Below are 17,136 nucleotides of genomic sequence, written 5' to 3'. Positions count from 1 at the left end.
TGTGATCAGAAACACCCATTTTCTTTGTGGGAGTCTGGAGTTTTGGTATATGTTAGGCAGAGGGTGTATATGTGATCAGACCGCAGTAAAAACCTGAGTGTCTAATGGTCTTCTCTGGGCAGGAACATCACACACACGTTGCTACGTTTTCATCGCTGGGGAAAGATCATGCGCTCTGTGAGCCCTCCATGGGAGGAAGAGCGAGAAGGAAGCCTCACGTGGATCCGTACTCACGCGGACTCTCCCTCTGTCTTTGCCCCTTATGATCTGGCTGTGTGTCCTTACTTCACGGCTGTAATGAATGGTAGTGTCAGGTGTGCAACTGCATGCTGACGCGCAGAATTCCTCTAGAACATCTCCAAGTGTGAGGATGGTCGTGGAGACTCTGACACACTGGTCATAGTGGAAATGCCTTTAGTATTTCCCTATTCAATATGATACTGGCTTTAGAATTAGGTGTATATATCTAATATAAAACTTTTTATCACATTAACAAAGTATCCACCAATTCCTACTTTCTTGAGTGTTTTAAGCATGAATGGGTGTTGAAATTTGACAAAGATTTTTTTTCCCCCAATATTTATGGAGATCATCATATTATTTTTCTCTTAGATCTATTAATAGAGTCTATGGTACTAATGAATTTCCTAATATTGAACCAACCTTGAATTCTGGAATGAATTTTCTTTTTGATGATTTATTATTTTCTTAATGTGGTCTTTTTGCTAATATTTCATTTTCTATTTGGCATTGATATTTATTAGTAATTCATGATATTCATGAGTAATACTTTTCTGTAGTACTCTTTTTTTTTTTTTTTTTAACTAGTCTTTACCTGGTTTAGGTATCATTGTCACACTTGCTTCATAAAAGGAGTTAGGAAAATTTACCTTCTTTTCAGTAATCTGAAATAATTTATAGATCATTGTGACTATCTGATTTTTGAGTTGTTGGTACAGTTCCCCTGTGAGACTGTCTTGCCCTGATTCTTTTTTGGGAGTGGGCTAGTTATTTCTTCAATAACTTTTTATTTCTCTGGAAATAGGTCTGTTTAAGCTTTCTAAATCAGATGGGGTCAATATTGGCAATCTGTATTTCTCTAGGGAACTATCCATTTCACTTAGGGTTTAACATTTATATTCACAGAAGCTTCCAAATTAGTCATTTATGATTTAAATTTTACTTCTGTTTCAATGGTTATTTCCATGTTGTTCTTTCTTACTTTGAATATTTGTGCTTTCTCTCCCTTTTCCCCTTAATCAAGTTAGACTGTGGTTTGTCCATCTTGTTAATTTTTTTCAAAACAACAACCAGGAGTTGCTTTGTTAATTAATATACTGTTTTTATATTCTTTATGTCATTAATTTCTGCTTTAACTTCACTATTTTCCTGCTTTATTTGGTGGACTTTATTTTTTTCTAGTTTTTAGAATTGAAAATTTAGTCTTTTTTTCGGTGTTGTTATTAAATGTGTTTAATGCAATGATTTTCCTCTGATTACTGCTTTAAATGCATCCCTTAAATTTTGATATGTAGTGTTTTCATCATTTTTTAAAAATTGTAATTTCTGTTTCTATTTCCTATAAGAATTGTTTCAATAGAACATTTTTAACTTTCCTGGTAGAAGGACCTTTCTGTTTTTTGTTTTTCTTAGGAATTTTCTAGCTTGGTTGCATTGGCAGCAAAGAGGTTTTGTATTTCAGAATATTTCTGCTTTACGGAAGTTACTGGTTGCTATGGTTTTGATATTTGTCCCCTTCAAACTGTATGTGGAAAGTTGATCCCAGTGTTGGAGGTGGGGCCTGGTGGGAGGTGCTTGGGTCATGGTGGGGGACCCCTTCTGAATGGCATGGTGCCATCTTTGTGGTAATGAGTTCTCACTCTATTAGTCCCTGTAAGAGCTGGTTGTTAAAAGAGCCTGGCGCCTTCCACTCTCTTGCTTCCTCTTTTGCCACGTGATCTCAGCACGCCGTGGGTCCCTTTTGCCTTCCCCAACAAGTGGGAGCAGCCTGAGGCCCTCACCAGAAGCTGAGTGGATGTTGGAGTCTGCCTCTACTTTCAGAGGCTGCAGAACCATGAGCCAAATAAACTGTTCTTTGTAAGTTGGCTGGGTTGGAATCCTTTGTTCTTTTTTTTTTTTTTTTTTTAGGCGGAGTCTCGCTCTGCCGCCCGGGCTGGAGTGCAGTGGCCAGATCTCAGCTCACTGCAAGCTCCGCCTCCTGGGTTTAGGCCATTCTCCTGCCTCAGCCTCCCGAGTAGCTGGGACTACAGGCGCCGCCACCTCGCCCGGCTAGTTTTTGTATTTTTAGTAGAGACGGGGTTTCACCGTGTTAGCCAGGATGGTCTCGATCTACTGACCTCGTGACCCGCCCGCCTCGGCCTCCCACAGTGCTGGGACTACAGGCCTGAGCCACCGCACCCGGCCCCAGCCCCTTATTTCTGAGAAAACTTGGTTACGTCATCCTTGAGTTCAGTCCACTTTTGATTTCTCCCTGTTATTTGCCCGTTTCTGTTTTCTGTTTTCAAATCTCTGATTTAAGGTGGGTTTGTATTTTTAATGCTTCCTTGAGGCTTGAGCGTGGCGAATTCATTTTGAAGCGTGGGCTTGTGGTTTTCTTTGACGTGCTTCACGGTGATTTTCAGAGGAGATTTTCCTTGGCTGATACGTGTGACATCTTCGCTCCCGATAGCGTTTGCACTGGCTCTGTAGGTGCGACTTCGTTTTCCTCTTGTTCATTTAATGCCGTTGGGCTTGTGCTTCGTAGGGTTCCCGGCGCTCTTCTGTGGGCAGAGCACAGTCCTCCGACTCCTGCCTTGCAGAACCCCGCTTTTGCCTACTTTGCTTTTCCACTTGACCATTGGGTTGCCCAAAGGAGCTTTCCCTTCCTCTTGGCTCTTTCCTCCCCAAGGCTGCGTGCCCCCAGATGGGCCCTCTCGGTGCTCCTGCTTCTCTCACAGCACCTCCCTGGCCAGTTCCCCCGGCCCCTTCTGGCGGACCTCCTGATCACCTCAGCACCCCTCCGTCTTCCCTTCGGGTTCCTGTCCATTGGCTGGAAAGCTTGGTGGCTGGGACAGCAGTGAGAGAGAGAGCAGGCTGGGGGTTTGGTGGTATTTTCGCTTTTCAGTTCAGATATTTTACACTTTTGGGGTTCTTTACCTTCACATTATGTGGCAGACATGGCTTTGTGTAGATTTGACTTTCCTTTCTTGTTTTTTCTGTCTTTTGGGAGGAAATTTTGGGATAGAAGCAGTTATACCACTGCCATTATACTCAGGATCCATGTTGCCAATTTTTAATTTTTTTTTTCGAGATGGAGTCTTGCTGTCATCCAGGCTGGAGTGCATTGGTGCAATCTTGTGTCATTGCATCCTCTTCCTCTCAGGGTTCAGTCGAGTCTTGTGCCTCAGCCTTTCAAGCAGCTGGGATTACAGGCATGCACCACCATGCCTGGCTATATATTATTATTATTATTATTTTATATTTTTAGTAGAGATGGGGTTTTGCCATGTTGGCCAGTCTGGTCTTGAACTCCTGACCTCAGGTGATCCGCCTGCCTTGGCCTCCCAAAGTGCTGGGATTACAGGCGTGAGGCACCGTGCCCAGCCCCGTGTTGCCAGTTTCTAAAACGGAACCACTGTATGTTAACAAACTGTGCTGTGGTGGCTACGGGCCTGGTTCATGGAGGTTTCGGAGTCCTACCCAGGCAGGCTCGAGGAGCGGGGGGTACTGGGAAGATGAGGAGTTGTTGCCGAGGGTTCTTGGCCTTGTCCTTGTTCCTTTGCAACTTGGTGTTTCCCAGTTTGTGCTGGAGTATCCCAGGAGTTGGGGAGGACAGGCTGCTGGCAGTAGAAGGAACTTTGTACAGTTACCCAAACCTGATGATCCGTGAGGGCTGAGCGGCTGCTCCATGTGTCAGCCCGTGTCTCCAGCCCACCCACGCGCCGGCCCAGGTGGGACTAAGCTCCATCTTCTTCTCTGGGGCTGCCATTCTCAGCCACCCCCGCACCTCCCTAGTAGAGTTCCCTGAAACTGCCCTGTTTCTGGGCCGAGGATACACCCCACACTGCGGCGTGCAGTTCCTCCATCCTCCGAAACTCATCTGAGCATCTCTTCTGGTTCTCTTAGGCCCCAGCATGGTGGGGGTTCTCTGTCCCCCAGCGCTCCCAGCCAACAGCACTGCTCCCTTCTCCCGGATCCACCTGAATCTGCTGCAGTGGGCCCTGTGCTGGTTGTCCGGGGGCTGGGTCGGGTGGATTTTGGAGCGGGTGAGGGAGCTGAACAGGGCACTGTGCGCTGGCATCCCTTGTTGCTACTCCAGCGGTATTGTGTCTCCACAGAGGTTCGAAGGCGAAAGGAAATGAGAACCGGAGCCGTGACTTGGATTCACAGGGAAGCTGAATAAAGGGAAAGGAGAGAGTTTAAACTTATCTGCAGACATCACGTTAAACGTAATGTTTTCTTGACAAATAACCAGCACACTGCATTATTTTTTAAAATCCCCTCATTAAAAGCTAAGACCAATTTCTTACATATGGAAGAGTTTCTATGCTACAGGTTATTCTAATGAGAAAAAAAAGAAAAGTGACTTACAATACTATACAATACTATCACATGAAATATTCATGTAAAAATTCTTTTCGAACAAGAAGACACATTCTTACAGGTAAGAAATGCTATGCAGATATTAAAAATTAATTCCTGAGCACAAGAGAGTGAGCCAGGGTAATGCGAGTGCAGTTTGTCCAGAGTTTACAAGCCAGGGCCTGGGGTTCCCAGGCCTTGGAGCCATCACTAAGGACCTAAGCCTCGCTCTCCACTCCCGCTTGGCCGCAGGGACCTGCTCCTGGGGGATGGAGGGTGGGAAGCAGGGGGCGAGGGGAGTTCCAAGCTCCTGCGGGAAGCCCGGGACTTTCCAGTGTTCTCTTCTCAGTAATAGAAAGTGCCTCCGGGGCAAGAGAGCAAGACTCCAGTCTCAAAAAAGCAAAAAAAAAACAAAACAAAGCAAAGAGAAAGTGCCTCCTAGAGAGTGGGTGGGAGTTGGAAGTTGCTTCAGTCTTCACTTCCATCTCCCAAGCCACACCTTCTGAGCCGGGGCCCCCTGCACAGGCGTCCTGGAGCAGGAGGGGTGGCTGGCAGTGCCAGGAGAGGAGGGCAGCTGTGGGCCCCCGGAGGCACCATGGTGGTGGGCTTGGGGTTTCAGAGCACAGTGTAACAGCTGTTTGAGAAACGGGGTGAGGACAGATGGTTGGGAATTACGCGAAAGCCTGCTTTGAAGGTTCATGGCGCTGGCGACACAAAGGCAGAGTTACTGCAGCCGCCTCCAGGTTCACAGCAGCCCAGGGGAGAGGGGGCACAAGAGCGCTGGGACCCCGCAACTCTCAGGGCTTCTCTCAGGGGCGCAGAGGGCTCCTCTCCTTTCCCTTGGGCTCCTTCCTTGCGGGGTGACCGCCCCTTGTGGTCTCCCTGACGGGGTGCCCTGTGGGTGCTCCCGAGGGGATAGAGGTCGGGGTGGAGGATGTGAGCTCTGCGGGCCGCCCAGCCAGCACCCACGTGCTCAGGTGCCAGCGAGGGACGCGTGTGTGCGTCAGCGTGACTTGGAGGAACGCACTGTGTCTAGAACACTCTGACTATGTCCCTCTGCGCCTGTCCGCCTCCCCAAAGGCCAGGTCCACTGCACGGAGTGTTTCAGCCTATGGTGCATCTCCCTGTGGCCTCCCCGCCCCCACCCTGCAGAGGAAGAGTCCCCAAAGCCTTTCCTAAATCTCCAGAGTCCCTCTGTTTCCCTGGTGGCACTTCACACTAGCTGTTTGCGTGAGGTGGGACTCGCCAGAGATGGACAGTCACCGCCAGGAGAGGCCCCTGCGTGCCCTGGGAACCTGGGACTCAGTGTGTGCTCGGAAACGTGTAGGAGTGCAAGATTTACCATAGGTTTGACGATGTCTTTTCTTTCTTTTTAAATTAACTGAAACAACCCAAGAACTGGATTTCTTCAAATCTACTAATGTATACTTTAATTTAGAAAAAGGAAAAGCACTGACAAATAAATTTACTCAATCTATAATTATGGTATAAATAAGTTCCACTTACATGTAATGTTCCAAGCATGATAATTTGTTGAGTAAATCAAATCATTGATACATCTTAATGTTCCTAAAGTTAGGAAATCATCTAAGCTTCATAAAAAGAAAGCATTTTATGTATTTAAATTATCCCCAGAAGTCCCTCTTTGTTAAAAATAGAAAAACAAAACAAAACAAAACATTTTTTTTCATGACTTCAAAATTTGCGGATATTCTGTGCCTGGAAGGAATCAGTGGGGTTTCTCCTGCTTTGCACACTGTAGTTCAGGACTGCAGCCTGGAAACTGCGTGATCGTGGAATTGCCATCGGAGGGAGCACTGGAGGTTATTTAATCAAATCCTTTCATGTTATGAGTACATTTCAGAGGTCAGATGAGTTGAGTGGCGCCCCGCCGCCCCCAGGACCCCTCTGGTCACAGTGGCTCTGGGTGGGCAACCCCAGTCCTCAGAAACCCCTGGCTCCTTGGGCACAACCCACTGAAGCCTTGTGTCCCCAGCCTCACACGGCTGCCCTGGATACTCAGGTGAGCAGGGCCCTATTGGGTTGAACAATTGTGACCTGCTACCCCTCAAGGGCTTACGTCTGGGGACTTATATGTGCATGGATTTCCATATCATCATTAAAAACCCTGTGCAGTGTTACATTGTATATGTACGTCTGGGACTTATATGTGCATGGATTTCCATATCATCATTAAAAACCCTGTGCAATGTTACATTGTATATGAATAGGCTGTCATCAGCGTTTCCCCTTTTGTTGACATTTCGGCTACTGTTTCTCCTCCTGAAATAGCCATGTAAAGAATATCTTTCAGCGTTGGGTGATGACTATTTTTCACCCTTCTTGCTAGGTAGGGTCTTTCTCAGGAAAGAAAGAGATTATGTGCTCAAAGGTCAGGTTTGGGGAAAGAGTGGGTGTGCTGAACTCCGAAGAAGACAGGAGGCGACCTCATGGGCCTAAGGGGTGAAGGGGAGACGGGAGCTGCAGCTCCAGCAAGGGCTGTCCAGCCGTGGATTGTAGATTGGAGGGGCTGCCCTCATCACCTGTGGCCTGGCCAGAGGAGCCAGGAGATTCAGTGACCTTGTTCCTCCCACCCATCGAGTCCTGCCAGTGTCTCCCATTGGCCAGACTTACCTGGATTCCCGAAGACGGGATTGCTGCCAGCAGCAGGGCTGAGGAGAAGGCTGGGGAGAAGGCCAGGGGCAGGACTAAAGGGCCATGAGGGATAGCCCCAGACAATCCTCCACTTGTGCCTGTTAGGATTTTAAAAACATCTTTTGTCCAGTCCAAGAGAAAAATCACTTGTTCCCAAAACAAGAGCTGCACAATATCCCATCAGCTACTGTGTGATACGGGGTGATGTTGGTTCGGTAACACCTGAAGCTTAAAATGTTAGCTATCCCAATGCTCTTCATATATGACAATGGACAATAAGTGGGGGAAGAGAAGCAACAAAATACCATAAAACGGACCTGCTGTAGCCCCAGCTTCCAGAGCTGATTCTGAAGTCTGAATTGTTAGTTAACTCACTTCTCTAATGCCACGTTCCCCTGACCTCTGCCACAACTTCAGATACGTGGTTTTTATCTACTGTTGAGGTGACCCACACCCTCATTCTCACAGGACCCGAGACCTTGGTGCTGTGTCTGTACTGGAGTGCCAAGGTGTATATGAACTGGGACTACTGGAATGCAACTGGAATGCAAGGAGGCACGCCTGTGAATGCCCAGCTCCCGGACAGTTCTTACCAGCGTGAGGAAGCAGCAACCCAGCTCCCTCTGAGAATTGAGATCAGTCATCTTGGACAGTAGAGGGACTCTCTTTGTCTGCTTGATGGTCACAAGGCATGTGGAGCTTCACATGGCCAGGGAGGACTCTCAGCTTCCAATGAAATGCTGACACCTGATGTGATACCTTGGTTCTTGTCTTCTTGGTTTAAGAGAATTTAAACAAGAGACACGTAGCAAAAGTGCAGCATGGAGTATTGCAAAAGAAAAAGAATACTTCTGAAAGTTAGAATAGACAGGACACCCTGAGGGAGAGAGTAATTCAGGATGGGCTGCTCATAAGGATGAGACAGCAAAGACAGGCGCTAGGGAGGCTCCCACTGTGGGAGTCTTACCTGATTATTTATAAGGAGGTGGGAGAGGTGTTGCTGGTAAGAATGTTCTGGGTGGTCCTCTGGATGCACATGCGTAGTAGCTGTACATGCTTGTTCGTATATCGTACGTCTCATTAGCATCTTAAATCTCCACCCAGGGGTATGTTTTTTGCTGTTCTAATGAGGACGGGTAAGGTCAAAGTGCATATGCTCTCTAGAGGGCAAAGTCTCTGCTGGAGGTAGCTTTACTTCAGTAGCTCAATTACAGTGCCAGTGCTGAGGCTTGTTGTGTTGACTGCATGCTCACCATGGTTGCCTCATCCTGAGAACATGGTTGCTGCCTTGACTGCCTGTCCTGCCTCAGGTATTAAAGGTAGTGGTACCTTGATTAGTTATGTTTCCTTGGATATTAGGACCTGCAAATCCACTGAGCTCAAGATTATTAAGACAGGGGGTAAAAATTCCTGAAGTGGGTCACTGAGTGCTCCTATCTCTCTCCTTTGTTTCCCACACCCGTGCTTCCCAGTGGTCTGTGACGGAGATCGTGACATTCACTGGTAATTTGTTTAAGCACATACTGCATGCCGTAGGGTGGCACGACAACGTTGCAGACTTTGGGATTGCAGGAAATCGTACCTCTGAAGCTTTAGCAGGCCACTGTTCTGTCAAGTCAGCTGCCTCTGGGTAATGAAGCATATGGTGCCACCAGTGATTCTGGCGTGATGCACTGCCTTCGCTGTAGAATAAGCTCTTTGTCAAAGGAACTGAGTGAGAAACCCAGGGCTGGAAAAGGAATTCTGTACATCAGTGAATGATGGGGCTGGATGAAGCTTTACAAGAATGAAAGGGAAATCCTTATTTGTAAAATGGTTCCAACATGTCTAACCTAATCATAAGATTTCTAACCTAATCATAAATTTCTAACATAATCACAAGAGCCCTTGTGATTGGATTGCGCCCACCTCTGTTGGTTAGGATAATTTCCTCAGCTTAATCACTTCAGCAAGTCCCTATTATCGTGTGTGTTCATCTCCTATTGCTGCATAAATTAACCGGAATTGAGTGGCTTAACCCAACTTTATTCTCTTACAGTTTTGGAGGTCAGAAATCTAAACTCAGTCTATTAGAGAAGGCTGTGTTACTTCTGGAGACTTCAGAAGAAAATAATATGATTTTTCTTCTTTAGCCTTTTGATATGGTAGATTACATTGATTAATTTTCAAATATTGAGCCAACCATGCACACCGGAAATCAGTCCCTTGGTCTGATACCATGATTGGTCATGGTATATGATTATTTTCACATATTCATGGATTCAGTTTGCTAACATTTTATTGGGGATTTTTGTGTCTAAGTTCATGAGATACATTGATCTGTAGTTTTCTTTGTGCTAGCTTTATCTGATTTTGGCTTCATAAAATGAGTTGGAAAGTGTTCCTTCCTGTTTTATTTTCTGGAAAAGATTATATAGAATTGATGCTAGTTCTTTACATGTTCAGGAGAATTTTTGTTGTTGTTGTTTAAGGTTTGCTGGGATAATTTTATTAAGAGATGAATATGTATTTTTTAGCAAGGTAAAAAAATACAAATAATAATAACAACCCTTCTGTTCATAAATATCCCTTCAGGTGAAAACATTGGAAGTCACAACAATTTAAAGAATGTGGCCCAAATAAAGCCCCAGTATTTTTTGCACACATTTGTTTATTTTACCTACCATATGATCCATAATTCAACCTTGTATTCAGTTGCTGGCTTTATTAGTCTGTTCTCACGCTGCTGATAAAGACATACCTGAGACAGGGAAGAAAAAGAGATTTAATGGACTTACAGTTCCGTGTGTCTGAGGAGGCCTCACAATCACGGCAGAAGACGAGGAGAAGCAAGTCACACTTTACATGGACAGCGGCAGGCAAAGAGGGCTTGTGCAGGAAAACTCCTGTTTTTACAGCCATCGGATATTCTGAAATTCATTCACTATCACCAGAACAGTGCAGGCAAGTCCCATCCCCATAATTTAATCACCTCCCACCATGTTCCTCCCATGACTTGTAGGAATCGTGGGAGTTACAATTCAAGATGAGATCTGGGTGGAGACACAGCCAGACCACATCATTTCACCCCAGCCCCTCCCAGATCTAATGTCTGTACGTCGCAAAACCAATCATGCCTTCCCCACGGTCCCCCAGAGTCTTAACTCATTCCAGCATTAACTCACAAGTACACAGTCCAATGTCTCATCTGAGACAAGGCAAGTCCCTTCCGCCTATGAGCCTGTAAAATCAAAAGCAAGTTAGTTACTTCCTAGATACAATGGGGGTACAACCATTAGGTAAATACAGCCGTTCCAAATGGGAGAAGTTGGCCAAAACAAAGGGGCTGCAGGCCCCATGCAAGTCCAAAATCCAGCAGGGCAGTCAAATCTTAAAGCTCCAGAATGACCTCCTTTGACTCCATGTCCCACATCTGGGTCACGCTGATGCAAGAGGTGGGTTCCCATGGTCTTGGGCAGCTCCGTCCCTGTGGCTCTGCAGGGTACAGCCTCCCTCCCTGCTGCCTTCCTGGGCTGGTTGAGTGTTGAGTGTCTGCGGCTCTTCCAGGTGCGCAATGCAAGCTATCAGTGGATCCACCATTCTGGGATCTGGGAGCTTCTCACAGCTCCACTAGGCGATTCCCCAGTAGGGACTCCTCTGTGTAGGGGCTCTGACCCCACATTTTTCTGCTGCACTGCCCTAGCAGAGGCTCTTCATTGGGCCCCGCCCCTGCAGTAAACACCTCCTGGACATCCAGGTGTTCCCATACATTCTCTGAAATCTAGGTGGAGGGTTCCAAACCTCAATTCTTGACTTCCGTGCACCTGCAGGCTCAACAGCACGTGGAAGCTGCCAAGGCTTGGGGCTTCCACCCTCTGAAGCAAGAGCCCAAGCTTTACCTTGGCTCCTTTTAGTCATGACTGGAGTGGCTGGAATGCAGGGCACCAAGTCCCTAGGCTGCACAGAGCAGGGAGGCGCTGGGCCCCACCCAGGAACTATATTTTTCTTTTAGGCCTCAGGGCCTGTGATGGGACCTGCTGCCAAGAAGATTTCTGACATGCCCTGGAGACATTTTCCCCGTTGTCTTGGGAATTAACATTCGGCTCCTCATTGCTTATGCAAATTTCTGCAACTGGCTTAAATTTCTCCTCAAAAAATGAGATTTTCTATTCTATTGCATTGTCAGGCTGCAAATTTTCTAAACTTTTATGCTCTATTTTCTTTTTAAAACTGAATACCTTTAACAGAACCCAAGTCACCTCTTGAATGCTTTGCTACTTATAAATTTCAGGGTTTTTTTTGTTTTTTTTTGTTTTTTTTTTGCTGTCAATAGTGTATTGTATTCATCTGAAAAGCCCTCATGGAAAATTGTTTGGTTTAGCTCTCAGAAACCAACTTCTGAGCTCTGAGGAAACTTGCGTTCTTTTGAGCTACTCAATCTTTCTTTTGAGCAAGGGACATTTTGGGACAGTTCTGCTTCCTCTTAACTTTTTTCTGGGGCTTCTTCTCCTAGACGGGATTCTCTCTTACAGCAACATGAGCTTTCTTATACATCTTCTCCATCATGTCTGCAGTTACACTGTTCTTCCTGTATTGAAAGAACTGTTTCTTGTAAGCATCTTCATCTTCCTCCATGAAGCAGCACATGTAATCTGCAACATTCTGGCCCATGATGTGCTTCCGGTGTACTTCTACACTCAATTCCTTGCTTTCAGAACCATAACCGGAAATCGTTTGGTACTGTGACGGATAGACAAGCCTCTATCTACAGCTCTCTTCAGGGCACCAAAAACTTTATGGCCACTGGTAGTCCTGGCAAGGCCTGCATCCAAATAGCAGGTAAAGACACTTGGCTGACCAACAATGCTTTCCACATTGTATTCATCGCCAGTCACCTCTACTTGGCCTTCATAGATCTTTTCCATGCCAAACCCATTGAGAAGCCTGCAGACCAGCAGCCATACACGGCAGCATAATTGGTCAGGCCAACCTTCAAACCGTGTTTTCGTAGTTCCCACGCATATGCTGTGCATACTATCATATCCCCTTCTGTATGGGCATAAGCAACCTGACAAGTAATATCTCTGTGTGTTACATGAACTGTCATCCTGCGTTTGGGTGTGTCGTGTTTATTTTTATCCTGTATCACCAAGCATTTCCAAGCATAATACTCAGTTTTACCCTCTTGTCGTCTTGTAAATTTCACTTGACCTGTCTTAAAGTAGGCTTTATTCTTAACAACTTTACAAACCCCATCCTGTGGAACAGAGACCCCCATCCATGGATCAACAGAGACCTGCCCTGCTTAGAAATTTCTTCCTCCAGATACCCTAAGTCATCTCTCTGAAGTTCAAAGTTCCACAAATCTCTAGGGAAGGGGCAAAATGCCACCAGTCTCTTTGCTAAAACATAAGAAGAGTTACCTTTGCTCCAGTTCCCAGCAAGTTCCTCATGTCCATCTGAGACCACCTCAGCCTGGACTTTATTGTCCATATCGCTATCAGCATTTTGGTCAAAGCCGTTCAACAAGTCTCTAGGAAGTCCCCACATTCTTCTGTATTCTGAGCCCTCCAAACTGTTCCAACGTCTGCCTGTTACCGGGTTCCAAAGTCACTTCCTCATTTTCGGCTATCTTTTCAGCAATGCCCCGCTCTGCTGGTACCCATTTCCTGTATTAGTCTGTTCTCACACTGCTAATAAAGACACACCAGAGACTGGGTTCTGGGTCCAGTGGTATATCACAGTCACCCTTTGTGGCAGGTTTCAGTCAGAAAAGGAGAGTCACAGCAGCTGGGCGATGGATACACAGATAGCTCCTAATGCTTCCCATAGGCAGGACCCAGCAAGGAGAGTTACATCACCTACAGAAGACCCAGGAATGTCTTCCTTTCTCCAAGTCTAGCTACAAGTGCCAGCATCTCTCTTATTGGCTGGTTTGTGGTATGAGTGTCATCATCACAACTGAGCTGGGCTAAAGTGTATGTCACAATCCAACCTTAAAGATGCAAGGTCCAGGCAAAAGGTGAGCGTTACGTCGTCTAGGTGCTGAGTGCAGTGAGGCATCACAATCCTTTTGTGGTAGGGTGCAGGCTGAGGAAGCGTCACGTGACCTTTGGACTGGGGCCAGGCAGAAAAGTCAGGTCACTCAGGTTCTGGACAGAGGCGTATGCCACAATCACACATCATTTGGGTGAGGCCTAGTCATGTATCATAATGCCACCTGTGGGCAGCACCCAGCCTGGAAAAGAGAGTCACATTTTCAAGGTGCAGAGTCAAACGATATGTCACAGTCTCATCGGTGGACTGGGCTGAGGCAGGAGAGTCAAATCACTAAGGTGCTTAGCAGATGCACACAATACACCTGGCTGTACGGCTGCTGTCTCCTCACTCCGCATTCCAGGGCTCTGCTCTTTCCTTCAAAAAGGTCACCAGGTTTAGCTTGGAGACAGCAAGACCCAGAGATCAGGTTTCCGTCCTTCTTTTAAACCACATCTTTATACAAATCCTGCTAAGCAGGGTTCCAGTATTTCCACTCCTCCAGAGAGAATTCTGTGGCCACATTCCTGAATGTAAACAGTTTCATTTCCCAGCTTTCAGGATGTCCTGGCGTCTTAGCTATGCGTCTCCCAGGACCTGCAGATCACAGGGCAACAGAGGCTGTGACGACGTCTCGGGGGCTCCGGAGATGGCGGACGCGGAACAGTGGAGATGAATCCCAAGCTCTGCTGGGAGTGGGAGACAAAGGCCCAGTGGAATTTTCTAGTGAAACCAGGAGTCTGGAATCTTTTTTTAAAAGGAAACTTTCAAATTAACAATTCAACTTCTTTCATGGCTAAAGGGCTATTCAGATTATAAATTTTATCTATGTTTTCATACTTTGTGTTTTTTGAGGAATTGGTTTCTTTTTAGTTGCCAAATTTGTGAGTGTAAAGTGGATGATAATATTCCTTGATTATCATTTTAATGTCTGAAATATATGTAGCAAAATTTCCTATTTCATTCCTGATATTGGTGATTTGTGTCTCTCTCCTTTTATTTTTGGTCAGTCTTTTTAGAAGTTTGTCCATTTTACTGATTTTACCCAAGAAACAGCCTTTTCTCCTTTGATTTTCATTGGTATTGTCCTATATTAAACTCTCTAGATTTCTTCTATGATCTTTATTGTTTCTTTGCTTGAGCTTTCTTTTGGGGCATTTTACTCTTTTTTGGATAGTGTTTTTGAGGTAGGAACTTAGATTATTGATTTGAGATTTCTTTTCTTTTCCAGTATTAACATTTAGTGTTACAAAGTTTTATTGCAGTTGTATTTCAGTTGCACCCTGTATGTTTTTATGTATTGCATTTTCATTAAAATTCAGTTCTATATATTTTAGAATTTACTTTGAGACCTCTTCATTGACCCATAGACTATTTAGAAGTATGTTGGTTAATTTCCATGCATTTGAAGATTTTTCTATTGTCTTTTTGTTTCTAACTTTATTCTGTTATAGTTGAAGAACATACTCTGTATAAGTTCATTTTTTTACATTTGTGGAATTTTGTTTTATGACCCAGAATGTGATATATCTTGGTAAATCTTTCATGGGAACTTGAAAAAAACTGTATTCTCCTGTTTTGGGGTGAAGTGTTTTATATGTGAATTAAATCCCTTTGGTTCAGCATTGTTTAGTTCTTCCATATTTTCAGTTATTTTCTGTGTAGCATTTCTGTTAGTTTCTGGGGGTGAGTTATTTATGTTCCCAATTATAAACATGAATTTGTTTTTTCTTTCAGCTCTAGCAGTTTTTTGCTTCATGTATTTTACTGCTCTGTTGTTTGGTGCATACATATTTAGAATTGTTGTATCTTCCTGGTGGATTGACCTATTTATCATTATTTAATAATTTTCTTTCCCTCTAGTAATTTACTTTGAAGTCTACTTAGCTGATATTAATATAGTCACTCTTGCTTAAATTTTTTTTGTGTGTGTAACATATCTTTTCCAGCGTATAGTTGGGTTATTTTTTCAATCCTTTCTGCCAGTCTCTGTATTTTGATTGATATGTTTAGAAAACGTGCATTTAAGGTAATTATTGATATGTTGTTGCTTAAATATGCCATTTCAATTACAGTTGGTCTTTCATATCTATAGATTTTGCATCCATGGGTTCAACCAACTACAGATCAAAAAAAATCCCACAAAGTTCCAAAAAGTCAAACTTGAATTTTCTGTGCACTATTATGTTGAGTCCATGGAAGTGATGAGATGCATAGGCATTGTGTTAGGTACTATAAGTAATCTAGAGATGATTTAAAGTGCACAGAAGAATGTGCATAGGTTATATGCAAATACTATGCCCCTTTAAATAACAGACCTGAACATCTATGGAGTTTGGCATCCACAGAGGTCCTGGAACCAATTCCCCATGGATACTGAAGGATTACTGATTTATTTTCTGTTTGTTTCCTCTGTTTCCAGTACATAGCTATATTTCTTTTGTCTTGACTTTGTGTGTTACTTGAACATTTTTTACATTATATTTTGATTCTTTTATAGTATTTTTTAGTGTTTCTCTTTGTGTAGCTTTGGAGTGGTTTCTCAGAGGACTACAGTATACATGCATGACTTATTAGAATTACCACTTTGAATGAAGTGTGAAAATATCACTTCCATTAAGATTTCTTTATCTTGAGTATTAGATGGCAACATAATTTTTGTTTAAATCATCAAATTGATCTATAAAACTCATGGGGAAAGGAATAATCTGTTGTGTGTACACATTTCTGCTTTTTCTGTTCCTTTTGCTTCCTGATGCTCCAAAATTTGTCTTTCTTTTTTCTTTTTCTTTTTTTTTTTTTTGAGATGGAGTCTCACTCCATCTCCAGGCTGGAGTGCAGTGGCGCAATCTTGGCTCACTGCAACCTCCGCCTCCCAGGTTCAAGTGATTCTCCTGCCTCAGCCTCCCAAGTAGCTGGGACTACAGGTGCATGCCACCATACCCAGCTAATTTTTCTATTTTTAGTAGAGACAGGGTTTCACCATGTTGGCCAGGATAGTCTCGATCTCTTGACCTCGTGATCCGCCTGCCTTGGCCTCCCAAAATGCTGGGATTACAGTCGTGAGCCACTGCCCTAGCCTGTTTTGTTTTTTATAATTTTCTTTATGTTTGAATAACTTCTTTTAGCCAACCTTTAAGGGTAGGTCTGCTGGTAAGAAAAGTCTTTTACTTTTTCTTTATCTGAGAGTGTATTTATTTCCTCTTTATTCCTCAAGGATAATTTCACTGGATATAGAATGTATGGTTGACAGTGCTTTTCTTCAATACTTGAAAAATGTTGTACCATTTCCTTCCATCTCTCCTGGTATCAGAGAAGAAATTTGCTGCCATTTGAATTTGTGTTTCCCTGTAGGTAATGCATAGTACTTTCTGGCTGCTTTTAATGTGTGTGTGTGTTTTTTTTTTGTCTTTAGTTTTTGAAGGTTGATGATTTGTTTTGATATGGATTTCTTTGGGTTCATCCTGTTATCCTGTTCCTGGGGCTTGTTCATCTTCTTGAATCTGTAGGTTTGTGTCTTTTGCCAAATTGGGAAAATTTCAGCCTTTATTCCTTAAAGTACTTTTGCAACCTCATTCTAATTCTTTTCTCCTTCTAGTACTCCAGTGACATGAATATTAGATTTTTAAAATAGTCCTACAGTTCCCTGAGCCTCCATTCCACCCCCTGTCCTTTTACAAAAATATGTTTTCTCTCTGCTGTTTAGATTGGGTGACTCTATTGATTTACCCTCAAATTCACTGATTCTTTTCTTTATTATCTCTACTATTGAGTGCATATCAAGAGGCTTTAACAAATTCTGTTGTTGTATATTTTAGATCTATCATTTCCATTTGGTTCTTTTTTGTATATCTTTTGTTTCTTCCCATAGTTTCTCATTTTTCA

At 44.1% G+C, this 17,136-nt stretch overlaps 1 protein-coding gene and 1 pseudogene across 3 annotated transcripts in view; one reads left to right on the top strand and one right to left on the bottom strand.

Moving 5' to 3' along the window:
* OCA2 (oculocutaneous albinism II) overlaps positions 1–17,136 on the top strand; it is a 355,302-nt gene that overhangs the window by 189,251 nt on the left and 148,915 nt on the right. The window lies entirely within an intron of this gene.
* LOC105512427 lies at positions 11,593–12,480 on the bottom strand (annotated as a pseudogene).

This window comes from Colobus angolensis, unplaced genomic scaffold (assembly GCF_000951035.1).
Source record: "Colobus angolensis palliatus isolate OR3802 unplaced genomic scaffold, Cang.pa_1.0 Scaffold211, whole genome shotgun sequence".
In the NCBI taxonomy this organism is placed as follows: Eukaryota; Metazoa; Chordata; class Mammalia; order Primates; family Cercopithecidae; genus Colobus; species Colobus angolensis.
The sequence above is the reverse complement of the archived record's forward strand: the minus strand, read 5'-3'. Positions and strand labels throughout refer to the sequence as shown.